The sequence below is a fragment of the Salvelinus namaycush genome, chromosome 11, assembly GCF_016432855.1.
Source record: "Salvelinus namaycush isolate Seneca chromosome 11, SaNama_1.0, whole genome shotgun sequence".
Lineage (NCBI taxonomy): Eukaryota > Metazoa > Chordata > Actinopteri > Salmoniformes > Salmonidae > Salvelinus > Salvelinus namaycush.
Genome location: NC_052317.1, coordinates 25,402,462 through 25,417,782, shown reverse-complemented (window position 1 = coordinate 25,417,782; position 15,321 = coordinate 25,402,462).

The following is a 15,321-nucleotide window of genomic DNA, read 5'->3' as shown; positions in this document are numbered from 1 at the left end:
GTCTATGTCATTGTGTAGTGTTTAGTGTCAGCACGATTTGTTTAAATAGCTTCACGATCGTCAGTTTGTTGTTTTTGTTTCGTCGTTATAATTAAAAAGAATGTATTTTTCACACGCTGTGTTTTGGTCCTCTCTTCCACGTCAAGACGATCGTGACACCCACATGTGGTGGTGGAGACTTGTGGTGAGAAAACAAATTTCATGAATAGGTTTGAATTAATGTCTTTTTGACTGGGAAGGGAAAACAAATATTAATTTCGGATTTTTCTGACATCTCGACAAAGGCATAGTAAAATGAAACAGAACATGACCTGTCTACCTTAATAAACACAGCTAGTTTGTCTTCCACCTTGATGTACTGATGTCCTGGACAGGATGAGAAGAAAAAAGGTTCAATTATTCTCAGCTAACTGACACATTATGGCGCTAGATTCAGAGAGACTGTCATCCTGCTGTCTCTCTAGTCATATTCAATCAGTCATTCAATCAAACTCTACTGTGGTTTTGACACCACTATAGCTTGGAATTCCAGTCCATATTCACATGTAGTTAAGACAGAGAATGTAAAGTACTGGTAGAGGCTTCCCTGCAATTTTTTAGACCCCGAGTACACTACCGGTCAACATTTTTAAAACACCTGCTCATTCAATGTTTTTTCTTTATTTGTACTATTTTCTACATTGTAGAATAATAGTGAAGACATCAAAACTGTAAAATAACACACATGGAATCATGTAGTAACCAAAAAAGTATTAAACAAATCAAAATATATTATATATTTGAGATTCTTCAGATAGCCACCCTTTGCCTTGATGACAGCTTTGCACACTCTTGGCTAATCACTGACTACTGTGTGTCCTACAGACTAATCCTGCTTCTTATGATGATGACGGTGACCTTAACACCAGTTTTAGTAGTAGAGCCTGTAGACCCATTGGATGAACACGTTCAGCCAGGAATATGCTCAAGCTCAACATCTGAAACCAGCCAGGACAGCCAAAGGTATTTATGAAAGCACAATACCCTCTTGAGAAAACAAAATCACCAATACCCTAAACTGTCTACAAGACAAGTGCTCCTCAAACTTGACACACCATTGCAATCAGGTCTTTGGCATGGGGGAGAGGTGCTGTTAGTATACTCTTCTATCCTATTCACTCTATTGTTGGCAGTGCTTGTCAACTCAACAGCACAACTGTAGGTGCTCATACACAATACACAACTAGACTGTGTACAAGTCAAGCTCCCCTCAAACTTTTCACATCTTTGTTAACAGCCCATCTCAATGCCACATTATTGACTGAGTATAACAAAACACATACCAGTCTACTGTATCGTTTTTTGTTTACAGATTACCATGGTTTCTTGTATGGCTACACATCCTCATGATCAGTCTTTGTCTTTCCAGGAGACTTGCAGTATAAATAAATATACTGCACGTCTCCTGGAGCAGTGGGTTGTAAAGAAAGTGTATGAGAGGCTTGTCTACCTGGCTGTGGAGTGCAGAAAGGACACAGCTGCCATTACCCAACACAAGAAGAGGATCACCAGCTGAACATTCTGGAACATGCAGTCTTAGAAAAAAAGGTGCTATCTAGAACCTAAAAGGGTTCTTTGGCTGTCCCCAGAGGAGAATCCTTTGAAAAACCTTTTGGGTTCCATGTAGAACCCTTTCCCTCGAAAATGTAATCTATGTAATTCCCAAAAGTAATGATTTATTATGAGGGCCATAAACAATAACTAGTAATGCTGCATACTCAAAGAAAGGTTAAAATCTCACCTTTCTGGTAAACATAGTTATAAATTGTTGAGGTGTAGTCAGTTTTTAGGACACAAGCTCAAATACACAGTATAATTATGATTTTTCTTTTATTAAAAAATATTTTACATGATGTATTTCCTATTCAACAAACCTGTATGAATAAGGCTTGAAATGACAAACAGTATGCTTTCTAAATATAGCACAATGAAATTATATAATGACTAACTATGAGATTTCACCTTCCTTATAAGTGATAAAACATCTTCCCTCATCGCTGTGAACGTCTCACGGAGCTCTAGCTTGGCTTCCTGAACTCGTTAGGAACTCGCCTTTCATCTCATATGACTTGTGTCCCTCTATTACAAACAGCAAGTGTTTTTTGTTTAAGATCTATGAATTATTTTAGAGTAATGGCTATAAATCGATCTCCGAATGTGCTACCGTGATAAAAGCACTCTTTCCTGATGCGCTAAGATGTAAAGATTGTAGGCATGTGCGTTGTCAGTGGCTGTGGTGTAGGGTTCAGCCAGGAGTTGATGGACAGTCGGAAGAGCTAATTAAATGGTAGGTTTCAGATTTCTCATCCTACATCACACAGGCTCAGCAAAAATACCACTGTGTCCATGGGAACCAGGGCAATTGCTCAATGCAAGCATTTCAATCGACAATATCCACAGATCGATTTATAAGCGATTGGTTGGAACTGGTACCAGAACTACGTAAGAGGATATATAGAATGCCTAGTATGCTCACAACTGCATTGTGGTATATACAGTGGGGAGAACAAGTATTTGATACACTGACGATTTTGCAGGTTTTCCTACTTACAAAGCATGTAGAGGTCTGTCATTTTTATCATAGGTACACTTCAACTGTGAGAGACGGAATCTAAAACAAAAATCCAGAAAATCACATTGTATGATTTTTTAAGTAATTAATTAGCATTTTGTTGCATGACATAAGTATTTGATACATCAGAAAAGCAGAACTTTTTGGTACAGAAACCTTTGTTTGCAATTACAGAGATCATACGTTTCCTGTAGTTCTTGACCAGGTTTGCACACACTGCAGCAGGGATTTTGGCCCACTCCTCCATACAGACCTTCTCCAGATCCTTCAGGTTTCGGGGCTGTCGCTGGGCAATACGGACTTTCAGCTCCTTCCAAAGATTTTCTATTGGGTTCAGGTCTGGAGACTGGCTAGGCCACTCCAGGACCTTGAGATGCTTCTTACGGAGCCACTCCTTAGTTGCCCTGGCTGTGTGTTTCGGGTCGTTGTCATGCTGGAAGACCCAGCCCCGACCCATCTTCAATGCTTTTACTGAGGGAAGGATGTTGTTGGCCAAGATCTCGCGATACATGGCCCCATCCATCCTCCCCTCAATACGGTGCAGTCATCCTGTCCCCTTTGCAGAAAAGCATCCCCAAAGAATGATGTTTCCACCTCCATGCTTCACGGTTGGGATGGTGTTCTTGGGGTTGTACTCATCCTTCTTCTTCCTCCAAACACGGCGTGGAGTGGAGTGGAGTTTAGACCAAAAAGCTCTATTTTTGTCTCATCCCACATGACCTTCTCCCATTCCTCCTCTGGATCATCCAGATGGTCATTGGCAAACTTCAGACGGGCCTGGACATGCGCTTGGCTTGAGCAGGGGAACCTTGGACCAGGATTTTAATCCATGACGGCGTAGTGTGTTACTAATGGTTTTCTTTGAGAGTGTGGTCCCAGCTCTCTTCAGGTCATTGACCAGGTCCTGCCGTGTAGTTCTGGGCTGATCCCTCACCTTCCTCATGATCATTGATGCCCCACGAGGTGAGATCTTGCATGGAGCCCCAGACCGAGGGTGATTGACCGTCATCTTGAACTTCTTCCATTTTCTAATAATTGTTGCCTTCTCACCAAGCTGCTTGCCTATTGTCCTGTAGCCCATCCCAGCCTTGTGCAGGTCTACAATTTGATCCCTGATGTCCTTACAAAGCTCTCTGGTCTTGGCCATTGTGGAGAGGTTGGAGTCTGTTTGATTGAGTGTGTGGACAGGTGTCTTTTATACAGGTAACGAGTTCAAACAGGTGCAGTTAATACCGGTAATGAGTGGAGAACAGGAGGGCTTCTTAAAGAAAAACTAACAGGTCTGTGAGAGCCGGAATTCTTACTGGTTGGTAGGTGATCAAATACTTATGTCATGCAATAAAATGCAAATTAATTACTTAAAAATCATACAATGTGATTTTCTGTATTTTTGTTTTAGATTCCGTCTCTCACAGTTGAAGTGTACCTATGATAAAAATTACAGACCTCTACATGCTTTGTAAGTAGGAAAACCTGCAAAATCGGCAGTGTATCAAATACTTGTTCTCCCCACTGTATATATTGCTAGCTGTTTTATATACACTATGTATATAATGGTGTTTTATGTCATATTTTTTACAAGTATACTGACAAGTGAGTAAATGATTCCAGTTGCATCAGAAACCAATAAAGTGTTGACTTCAACTTATTGATCAATCCATTTTGATATTCATGAAATGTATTTGGATAAACTAGCTTCAGTCTTTATAAAACAAATTATTCCGCAAGTTGGTGTATCATTTAAACTAATTTGTTGGCAAGTAAACATGTTTTACTAAAACTGTAGATTAGTCTTTCAATATAGCAAATGTGTAGACATGGCTTGTATTGACGACAACGTTTATTTGCTCTGAAGACTGAGGTGAGTTTACATGGCAGTATGCGGGAACAGTTATGGCAATGTATAACATATACAGTAGAATAAAAATATACTACTAATGCTTATAATAAATACTATAGTTCGATAAAGGGAAAACTTGCATATGGTGTGTTTGGGTGGTCCAATGAGGTGCTCGGAGTCACTTTCTTTTCCATATATATATATATATATATATATATATATATATATATATATATATATATATATATATATATATATATATATATATCTCTGTCTCTGTGTGTGTGTGTGTGTGTGTGTGTGTGTGTGTGTGTGTGTGTGTGTGTGTGTGTGTGTGTGTGTGTGTGTGTGTGTGTGTGTGTGTGACTTAACGACAGGAAGGGACCCTCTCCCCCTTTGGACATGCAGTATTGAGGTAGAGAGAGAACAAAGGCCTAGACTTGGCCAAATCCCCAAATGGGAGAATTAAATAATATTTCTACTTGTGGGAATGGTCCGTGGACACTTACAGGACAGTCATGTTGAGTGTGTTTTCATTTGGTGATCTCATGAGGACCAGAAACACACAACTGTACCTCTGATTGTGTAAATTTCTCAATTATGGGGGTTTTCATCTAATTATTGTATTAAATAAATGAGTAAAGATTAAACTATTTGTGAAATTATGTAATGTGATGTTAACCTTTAAAATGAGAGAATTGTCTTCCATGTAAAGTTTAACTAGTCAGTGGCCACACCCCCGTGAGGCCAGCCATTACATCAGGCATCATGGAACCGCCCTTTTCTCTGAAATGTATTTCACCACCCCATAATTAAATTTACATTTCATGCCAAAGAGACCCAGGGTAAGCCGGACAAGTCGATTGGTTAAAACCTGTTAGGCGGGCTGTCCCGACATCGGTACACACCCCCCACCCCCCCCACACTGATTAGCATCGCTAGCATAGCGTCACAATTAAATAGTAGCATCTAAATATCATTAAATCACAAGTCCAAGACACTAAATGAAAGATACAGATCTTGTGAATAAAGCCACCATTTCAGATTTTTAAAATGTTTTACAGGGAAGACAAAATATGTAAATCTATTAGCTAACCATGTTAGCAAAAGACACCACTTTTCTTTGTCCACCATTTTTTCTCAACACCAGTAGCTATCACCAATTCGGCTAAACTAAGATATTGATAGCCACTAACCAAGAAAAAACCTCATCAGATGACAGTCTGATAACATATTTATTGTATAGGATAGGTTTTGTTAGAAAAATGTGCATATTTCAGGTATAAATCATAGTTTACAATTGCACCCACCATCACAAATCGACTAGAATAAATACACAGAGCAACGTGTATTACCAATTTACTCATCATAAAACATTTCTTAAAAATACACAGCACATAGCAATGGAAAGACACAGATCTTGTGAATTCAGACAATATTTCAGATGTTCTAAGTGTTTTACAGCGAAAACACAATAAATCGTTATATTAGCATACCACATGTGCAAACGTTACCAGAGCATCGATTCAAGCCAAAGAGAGCGATAATGTAATCATCGCCAAAATATATTAATTTTTTCACTAACCTTCTCAGAATTCTTCCGATGACACTCCTGTAACATCATATTACAACATACATATAGAGTTTGTTCGAAAATGTGCATATTTAGCCATAAAAAACCGTGGTTATACAATGAAAATAGTAGCAAAACATGCCTGAAAATGTCGGTCGCCATCTTTCAGAGTGATCTAGTTTAATCAATAGCTAATCATATACTTGACTAAAAAATACAGGGTTGACAGGAATCGAAAGACAAATTAGTTCTTTATGCAATCGCTGATTTACATTTCTAAAATTATCCTTACTGTGCAATACAGGGTTCGCCAAGCGAAGCTATAGCAAACAAGATGGCGGAACGTGCGTTTAACATTTTTCTACAGAACAACGATTTATCATCTTAAATATTTCTTACTATGAGGTGATCTTCCATCAGTATCTTGGGCAATGTATCCTTTCTTGGGTCTAATCTTCTTTTGGTCGAAAGATGTTCTCTGTCCGTCGAAATGCCCACTAACGTTCGACCGGGACCCCGAAACGTGCCCAAAGCTTCAAAGAGCATCACATAGAACTTCCTCAAAATCGCACTAAACGGATATAAATTGCTATAAAACGGTTTAAATTAACTAACGTATGATGTTTTTAACACCTATAACGGGTAAAAACATGACCGGCGCTATATTACTGGCTAAACAAAGGCTTGGAAAAAGCCAAGTCCGACGTCCTTCTTGCGTTGAGCGCAGGGTCCAAAAGAACGCTACTTCCGGTATTTGGTCATTTATAGAGGCACTGATTGCGCAATCGACTCCATTCAAATTGTCACCACTTACTGACATCTAGAGGAAGGCGTGGGCAGTGTTTGTATCCTCATAGGATTTACAGAGACTTTTAAAACTGATCTGGAACCAGAGGCCAAGATGTCTGAAATCTGACACACTGGGAGGAAAAGTGCTGTAGAATGAGTTCTGTTTCACTCAGAGACATAATTCAAACGGCTATAGAAACTAGAGAGTGTTTTCTATCCAATAATAACAATAATATGCATATTGTACGAGCAAGAATTGAGTACGAGGCCGTTTGAAATGGGCACGATTTAGCTGGCTACTCAGTAACGCCCCCTGCAGCCATAAGAAGTTAAGACCACGCAAACCACGGTGTAAACTAAGGTTGAAAATGGTTGAATTTCTAAGACCAAAACATGCCAGGTGACGCTGGTGTGTGAGGTGGTTTAACTTTTTAGGGATAGGGGGCAGCATTTTCATTTTGGATGAATAGCGTGCCCAGAATGAACTGCCTCCTACTCTGTCTCAGATGCTAATATATGCATATTATTATTACTATTGGATATGAAAGTTTCTAAAACTGTTTGAATGATGTCTGTGAGTATAACAGAACTCATATGGCAGGCAAAAACCTGAGATAAAATCCAAACAGGAAGTGAGAATTCTGAGGCTGGTCGATTTTCAACTCATCGCCTATTGAAATTCCATTGGGATATGGATCTGTTTGCACTTCCTACGCCTTCCACTAGATGTCAACAGTCTGTAGAACGTTGAATGAAGCTTCTACTGTGATGTTGAGCCGGATGGGAGCTCTTTGAGTCAGTGGTCTGGCAGAGTGCCAGGTCCTGGTCACGCGCATTCCACATGATATTGACTTGCGTTCCATTACTTCTATAGACACAAAGGAATTCTCCGGTTGGAACGTTATTGAATATTTATGATTACAACATCCTAAAGATTGATTCTCTACTTAGTTTGACAAGTTTATTCAACCTGTATATAACTTTTTGAAGTTTTTGTCCGAAGTTCGCCTGGATCTGCGCGAGCGTTTGGATATGTGTACTAAACGTGCTAACAAAAGTAGCTACTTGGACATAAATAATGGACATTATCGAACAAAACAACAATTTATTGTGGTACTAGGATTCCTGGGAGTGCATTCTGATGAAGATCATCAAAGGTAACGGAATATTTATGATGTATTTTTGTATTTCTGTTGACTCCAACATGGCGGAGAAATGTTATTTATATCTGAGCGCTGTCTCAGATTATTGCATGGTGTGCTTTTTCCGTAAAGTTTTTTTGAAATCTGACAGCGGTTGCATTAAGAACAAGTGTATCTTTAATTCTGTGTAAAACATGTATCTTTCATCAAAGTTTATGATGAGTATTTCTGTTATTTGATGTGGCTCTCTGCAATTTCTCCGGATATTTTGGAGGCATTTCTGAACATGGCGCCAATGTAAACTGATTTTTGGATATAAATATGCACATTATCGAACAAAACATACATGTATTGTGTAACATGATGTCCTATGAGTGTCATCTGATGAAGATCATCAAAGGTTAGTGATTAATTTGATCTCTATTTCTGCTTTTTGTGACTCCTATCTTTGGCTGGGAAACAACAAGGAAGTATAGCTCCAGTCAGGCTATAGACTTTACAAAGCCAGAGAAAATGAATCAACCTAGATATCCTGCAATGTCCTGGCAGATAGGAACATTGTTGATACAAATCCAATGGCTCTTTAGAACAAGGACAACCATATCTACTTGCATGATCATGCAACTGGCGAAACACAAAGGCCACAATAATTGCTACAAAACATTAATTTTAAGATCAGACATTAGGCTCAATCAACCAATGAAATCATTGGTGGAACTCTCCCAGTGTGAAAATTGAAAAATACAGCTAAGACACTGTTCCATTTGCCTACTAACGAATTGACATTTCCTCGACCACTTATCGATTTTCTGGTCATGGAGGAAATAGGACAGAGGAGAGAGGGTGGAAGATGGACTTTGTCCAAATGAGAAAAGATCTATGGGTGTGAAAAGGGAGTGAGCGGGGAGGAACCCACAGCCTATACACATCTGAAGGAAACATAGAACCTTATGGGTTACAAATGGAATTGGGAAATATTCTTGACTTGTCCAAAAGAGGAGAAATATTTTCTGCTTACAAAGAGATAATGTTCTTGAATTATGCTCTTCGCATTGACAATAAAATGTGAGGTTTGGTGCAATGTTTTAATTTCAACCACCTTTATTTACCACATATCCCTTTTTTCCCTGAACTGCATTTTCACATTTGGTTTCTTATTTGTCTCATGCTAAGTCACACTGAATACATGAATAGCTGATTACTGGGGTGAGAAACAAAAATATTCTTGCAAATGAGATGTCTTCACCAAGCCGTCCCTTGTTCACAACGGGCGAGAGTGTCACTGCCTATTAACACATGTCACTGTGATGTTGTGTTTGTTAGGGTAGTTATGCGGGAAACTGTCACATCCCACCTCTCTGCTGCTGTAACACTTCCACCAAGACTCGGCTGTAAACTATCATGTTGTGGAATGGATTACCATGAGAATTATTATCATTGGCACTCTTGTAATATGTTAATTTAAATGTGTTTTGATACATTGCTACACCTAAATGCAGCACTTAGGGTTGAACTGAGTTATAACAACTTATTATTGTGACTGTATTGTCTGGTAATAGCACATGTATCATTAGACGATAGGCTATATGATATATTCAATTATGGTTTCACAACGAAATGTTTGGACCAAATAATATTAAAGTTACTGTCTTACACATCCCCTAGATGTACTACTGTAGGTGTAGGATCTTAATTCGACCAGTTTCTCACATCAGGAAAATAGTCCTGCAGCAACAGGAAATGTGATTTATTGTGTGGATTATCATTAATGGACATTTTGTAAGGGTTTAGAAACCTTTTAAAATGTTGAATACACTACAGGTTTGCATCTCCTGCAGTGCAGGAAATTTCCTGCAACAACAGTGTGATCAAATTAACTTCTAGTTCCTCCCAAACCCGGATCCGGGAGCACCCCCACCAGTAAAAAAGCTGACTAGCATAGCCTAGCATAGCGTCACAAGTAAATACTAGCATCTAAATATCATTAAATCACAAGTCCAAGACACCAGATGAAAGATACACTTCTTGTGAATCCAGCCACCATTTCTGATTTTTAAAATGTTTTACAGGGAAGACACAATATGTAAATCTATTAGCTAACCACGTTAGCAAAAGACACCATTTTTCTTACTCCACCATTTTTTCACTCCATCAGTAGCTATCACCAATTCGACCAAATAAAGATATAAATAGCCACTAACCAAGAAAAAACTTCATCAGATGAGTCTGATAACATATTTATTGTATAGCATATGTTTTGTTAGAAAAATGTGCATATTTCAGGTATAAATCATAGTTTACCATTGCAGCCACCATCACAACTCGACTAGAATAACTACAGAGAGCAACGTGTATTACCTAATTACTCATCATAAAACATTTCTTAAAAATACACAGCGTACAGCAATTGAAAGACACAGATCTTGTGAATCCAGACAATATTTCAGATTTTCTAAGTGTTTTACAGCGAAAACACAATATATCGTTATATTAGCATACCACATGTGCAAACATCACCCCAGCATTGATTCAAGGCAAAAAGAGCGATAACGTTATCACCACCAAAATATATTAATTTTTTCACTAACCTTCTCAGAATTCTTCAGATGACAGTCCTGTAACATCATATTACACAATGCATATAGAGTTTGTTCGAAAATGTGCATATTTAGCGGCACAAATCGTGCTTATACAATGAAAATAGTGTCCAACTACTCAAGCAATCTGTCCGGCGCCATCTTGGAAAGACACCTATTTTTATCGAAAACTATTCATAAACTTGACTAAAAAAATACAGGTTGGACAGCAATTGAAAGACAAATTAGTTCTTAATGCAATCGCTGAATTACATTTTTAAAATTAACCTTACTGCGCAATACAGGGTGCGCTAAAGCGAAGCTACCCAAAAATTAATGGCGGCTTATGCATTTAACATTTTTCAACAGAACAACGATTTATCAGCATAAATAGTTCTTACTTTTAGATGAACTCCCATCAGAATCTTGGGAAAGGTGTCCTTTGTCCAGAACAATCGTCTTTTGGTCGAAAGATGTCCTCTTGTCCTGTCGAAATGGCCACTAACGTTCGGCATGTACCGGAAAAGTGTCCAACTCTTGAAAGTGCGTCACAAAGAAATGCCAGAAAATCGCAATAAACTGATATAAATTGCTATAAGTCGGTTTAAATTAACTACCTTATGATGTCTTTAACAACTATAACGAATAAAAACATGACCGGAGATATAGAACTGGCTAAACCAAAGCTTGGAAGGAGGCCAGTCCGACGTCCATTCTGCGTCAGGCGCACGGTTGAAAAGGAAGGTACTTCCGCTCCAGGGTCTTATATAAGGTCCCAGATTGCGCAATCGACTCCATTCAAATTGTCACCACTTACTGACATCTAGAGGAAGGCGTATGCAGTGTTTGTAGCCCCACAGCGTTCACAGGGACTTATAAACTGACCTGGGAACAGGGACCTCGATTTCAGAAATCTCACTCCCTGGCAGGAAATGTGCTGCAGAATGAGTTCTGTTTCACTCAGAGACATAATTCAAACGGTTTTAGAAACTAGAGAGTGTTTTCTATCCAATATTAATAATAATATGCATATTGTACGAGCAAGAATTGAGTACGAGGCAGTTTAATTTGGGGACCAATTTTTCCAAGATCGAAATAGCACCCCCCATAGGCAAAAGCACTAGCAATAAACTAGTCTTTGCTAATGTCTCTCCAGCAACATATTTACATTGTTCTCCATAACAGGAGAAGACAGAGCATGGCATGTTAATGAAAGTGCATTAGAAATGAGAGAATCCAGATGGTGTATGCTGTTACTTTGCATTTCACCTCATTTGACTCCATTTTCACCACAAAAGTTTCATAAATCATGTCGTATTGTAGCTCTGCTTCCTAGAATATGGCTATAAATTCATTGTTTCATGTCACGAAGCATATATAATGTTTTCGGAGGTACAGTATGTTGTCATGTAACCTACGGTCTTGCTGTATGGCTAATGTATTATCAGTGAGATCACTGCTCTCACTGTCTGTAGCTGGGCCATTGTGGCTCTGAGTGTTTTAAATTGGCAGCCTTCCCTCTGAGATCCTATAACCACAATCCTTTGTGCAATATTCATGTTAATGACATTAAAGTCACTGCAGCCAGGGCGAACAGCGTGTAGAAGTGATTGGTTTAAAATGAAGACACAAACCCTGAGAGAGATGGGGAGAAAGGTTAACACGTCATTATTGAGACGATGGCATTTTAAACTTTGATAGGGGGGAGGCTGTGAAGGCAATAAGGAACAAAAGTATCTCTTCTAAGGCCAATATTCTTGATTTTTGCCTGAGCTACAGCTATTGGAGTCCTGAAAAGAAACCCTCCCATTGCAAGATACTTCCTCTGATGCACTGCAGAGGCTGAGAGCAAGGTTTAGTGCTTCTGCTTTTGAGTCAGGTAAACGAGAATAAATAAAATGTTGTACTATCCATTTATACTGTAACTGTATAAATTGAATAGGTGGTATATACAACCTAGTTCTATATATAGTCAGTTCCAGTGGCGATTTTAGCATGTAATCTTGGTGGGGCAAACAAAAACTAAAAAATTGTAGATGCATGCCAACAAAGCCACTACACAACACTACCTAATACATTAATTGCACTATAACGGTGACAAACTGTGCCCACAAACTGTTAGGGCCTACATAAAGCTGTCCCAGAGTTTTCTTTTCAGCGCCATGGAGTGAATCCTCACCACTGCTACACTTGGCTATCAGCGGAGCCTTGTCTGACAGTGAAATAGTTCACTTAGCCTCATTTACTGCCTTTTAAAAAAGGCCAACTTGCTCAAATGTGGTGTCGACTGACAATTGAGATGTACAGTGGCTTGTGAAAGTATTCACCCCCTTGGCATTTTTCCTATGTTGTTGCTGTCACGTCCTGACCATAGAGAGCCCTTATTTTCTATGGTAGAGTAGGTCAGGGCGTGACTGGGGGTTAGTCTAGTTTATTATTCTATGTGGGGTTCTAGTTTTGTTTTTCTATGTTGGTGATTGGTATGATTCCCAATTAGAGGCAGCTGGTAATCGTTGTCTCTAATTGGGGATCATATTTAAGTAGGATTTTTTTCCACCTGTGTTTGTGGGATATTGTTTTGAGTTAGTGCACGTAGCACCTCTGTAGTCACGGTTCGTTGTTAGTTTATTGTTTATTTGTTTTTTGTCTTTGCTAAGTTTCACTTTATCATTAAATTTTGTGGAACTCAACATCTGCTGCGCCTTGGTCCGATACTTATTCCAGTGATCGTGAGAGTTGCCTTACAATCTGGAATTAAAATAGATTTTTGGGGGGTTTGTATCATTTGATTTACACAACATGCCTACCAGTTTGAAGATGCAACATATTTTTAATTGTGAAACAAGCAAGAAATAAGACAAAAAAACAGAACTTGAGCATGCATAACTATTTACCCCCTAAAGTTAATACTTTGTAGAGCCACCTTTTGCAGCAATTACAGCTGCAAGTCTCTTGGGGAATGTCTCGATAAGCTTGGCACATCTAGCCACTGGTATTTTTGCCAAACTGCTCCAGCTCCTTCAAGTTGGATGGTTTCCACTGGTGTACAACAATCTCTTAAGGATCCGCCCCTTTTGAAAATGTTCGCCTGAAATGACATACCCAAATCTAACTGCCTATAGCTCAGGCCCTGAAGCAAGGATATGCATATTCTTGGTACCATTTGAAAGGAAACACTTTGAGGTTTGTGGAAATGTGAAAGGAATGTAGGAGAATAACACACAATAGATCTGGTAAAAGATAATACAAATGGCAGCCCCACCACCACAGAAAATACTAAGCTGGGCTGAAACACTTGAATTTTAGAGCTGCCTTACGCAAGAAAGCAAAAAAGAGACCATGTTTGTATGCGGCTTTATTAATTATTATTTTAAAAAATGTACAAGCAAACTGATATGTGGCACGTATTAATTGCAAAATAACATGCAAAACAGGCAATAAAACAGGTCGCCACGTGATGAACGTGATGAAGAGGACATGCACCTGTTAATATCGTTTTCCTATTGAACATACTTCTTTCCGTATGAAATTTTATAGTTTAATTACATTTTAGGGTATCTGAGGTTTACATAGAAACATATTTTGACTTGTTTTAACAAAGTTTAGCGGTAGATTTTTGGATTCCTTTCTCTGCATGTTGATCTCTGCAAGTTGAACGAGTGGTTTACTCAAATCGATGGCACCAACTCAACAGACTTTTTGGGATATAAAGAATGATTTTATCTAACAAAACGACACTACATGTTGTAGCTGGGACCCTTTGGATGACAAATCAGAGCAAGATTTTTAAAATGTAATTGAATATTTAATTGCTATTTGTGAATTTATGAAACCTGTGCCGGTGGAAAAATATTTTGATGTGGGGCGCCGTCCTCCAACAATCGCATGGCATGCTTTCGCTGTAAAGCCTACTGTAAATCGGACAGTGCAGTTAGATTAACAAGAATTTTAAGCTTTTAACCGATATTAAGCACTTGTATGTACATAAATGTTTAATATCCATAATTTTTATGATTATTTATTTGAATTGGGCGCCCTCCAGTTTCACCGGAAGTTGTCCCGATAGCGGGACGCCAAGCCTTAAGATGATTCATAGTGGGTCAGAGAGCTAGCATGACGTTCTCCTTATCGATTCATTATGTTAAATTCAAAACTGTATTTTCAATATAATTACTAATTAAAATGTAACCATTAACCGATGCCGGAGGTAGGGTTCAGAAGTAATGGTGTGTATGTATACATGACAATCAGAGAGCAACAGGATGCATGCCCATTGATTTTACAGTAATATATATACACACTCAGTGGGAACACTCAAAATAAAGGTCAAGAGGGATGGGAGGCGACTTACAGATTGTTCTATTGACATTCTCCATTACAGAGGGGGAATTGTGAATTGAACACTTCCTAGCGGTAAAGTGTGTGTGTGTGTGTGTGCGTGTGTTTGTGTGTGTGTGTTGCTAATTGCTTGTGATTGTTGCCCCGAGGACGCTACACGCCTCTCACTTGAGAATTGGCCCAGCTATTTCCCGGCACCATCACATCAGATCATACACTGACTGTATCAGTGACTATTTGCAGCAGTACACTAAGCTTAGAGACCAGACAGCTGTTTTGAGTGAGTGATAAGTTCCCTCTGGGGAGAGGAAAGCCATGACTAACGGCTGCTAATTGAGGAAACTTTTTTTCCTTCTCGTAAATACAGTATACTACCCTGTAATGGAGTCTATTCCCTCCCCTCACAGCATGGGGCACAGGAGCCTAATTTAGATGATTTTCTTCATCCTCTT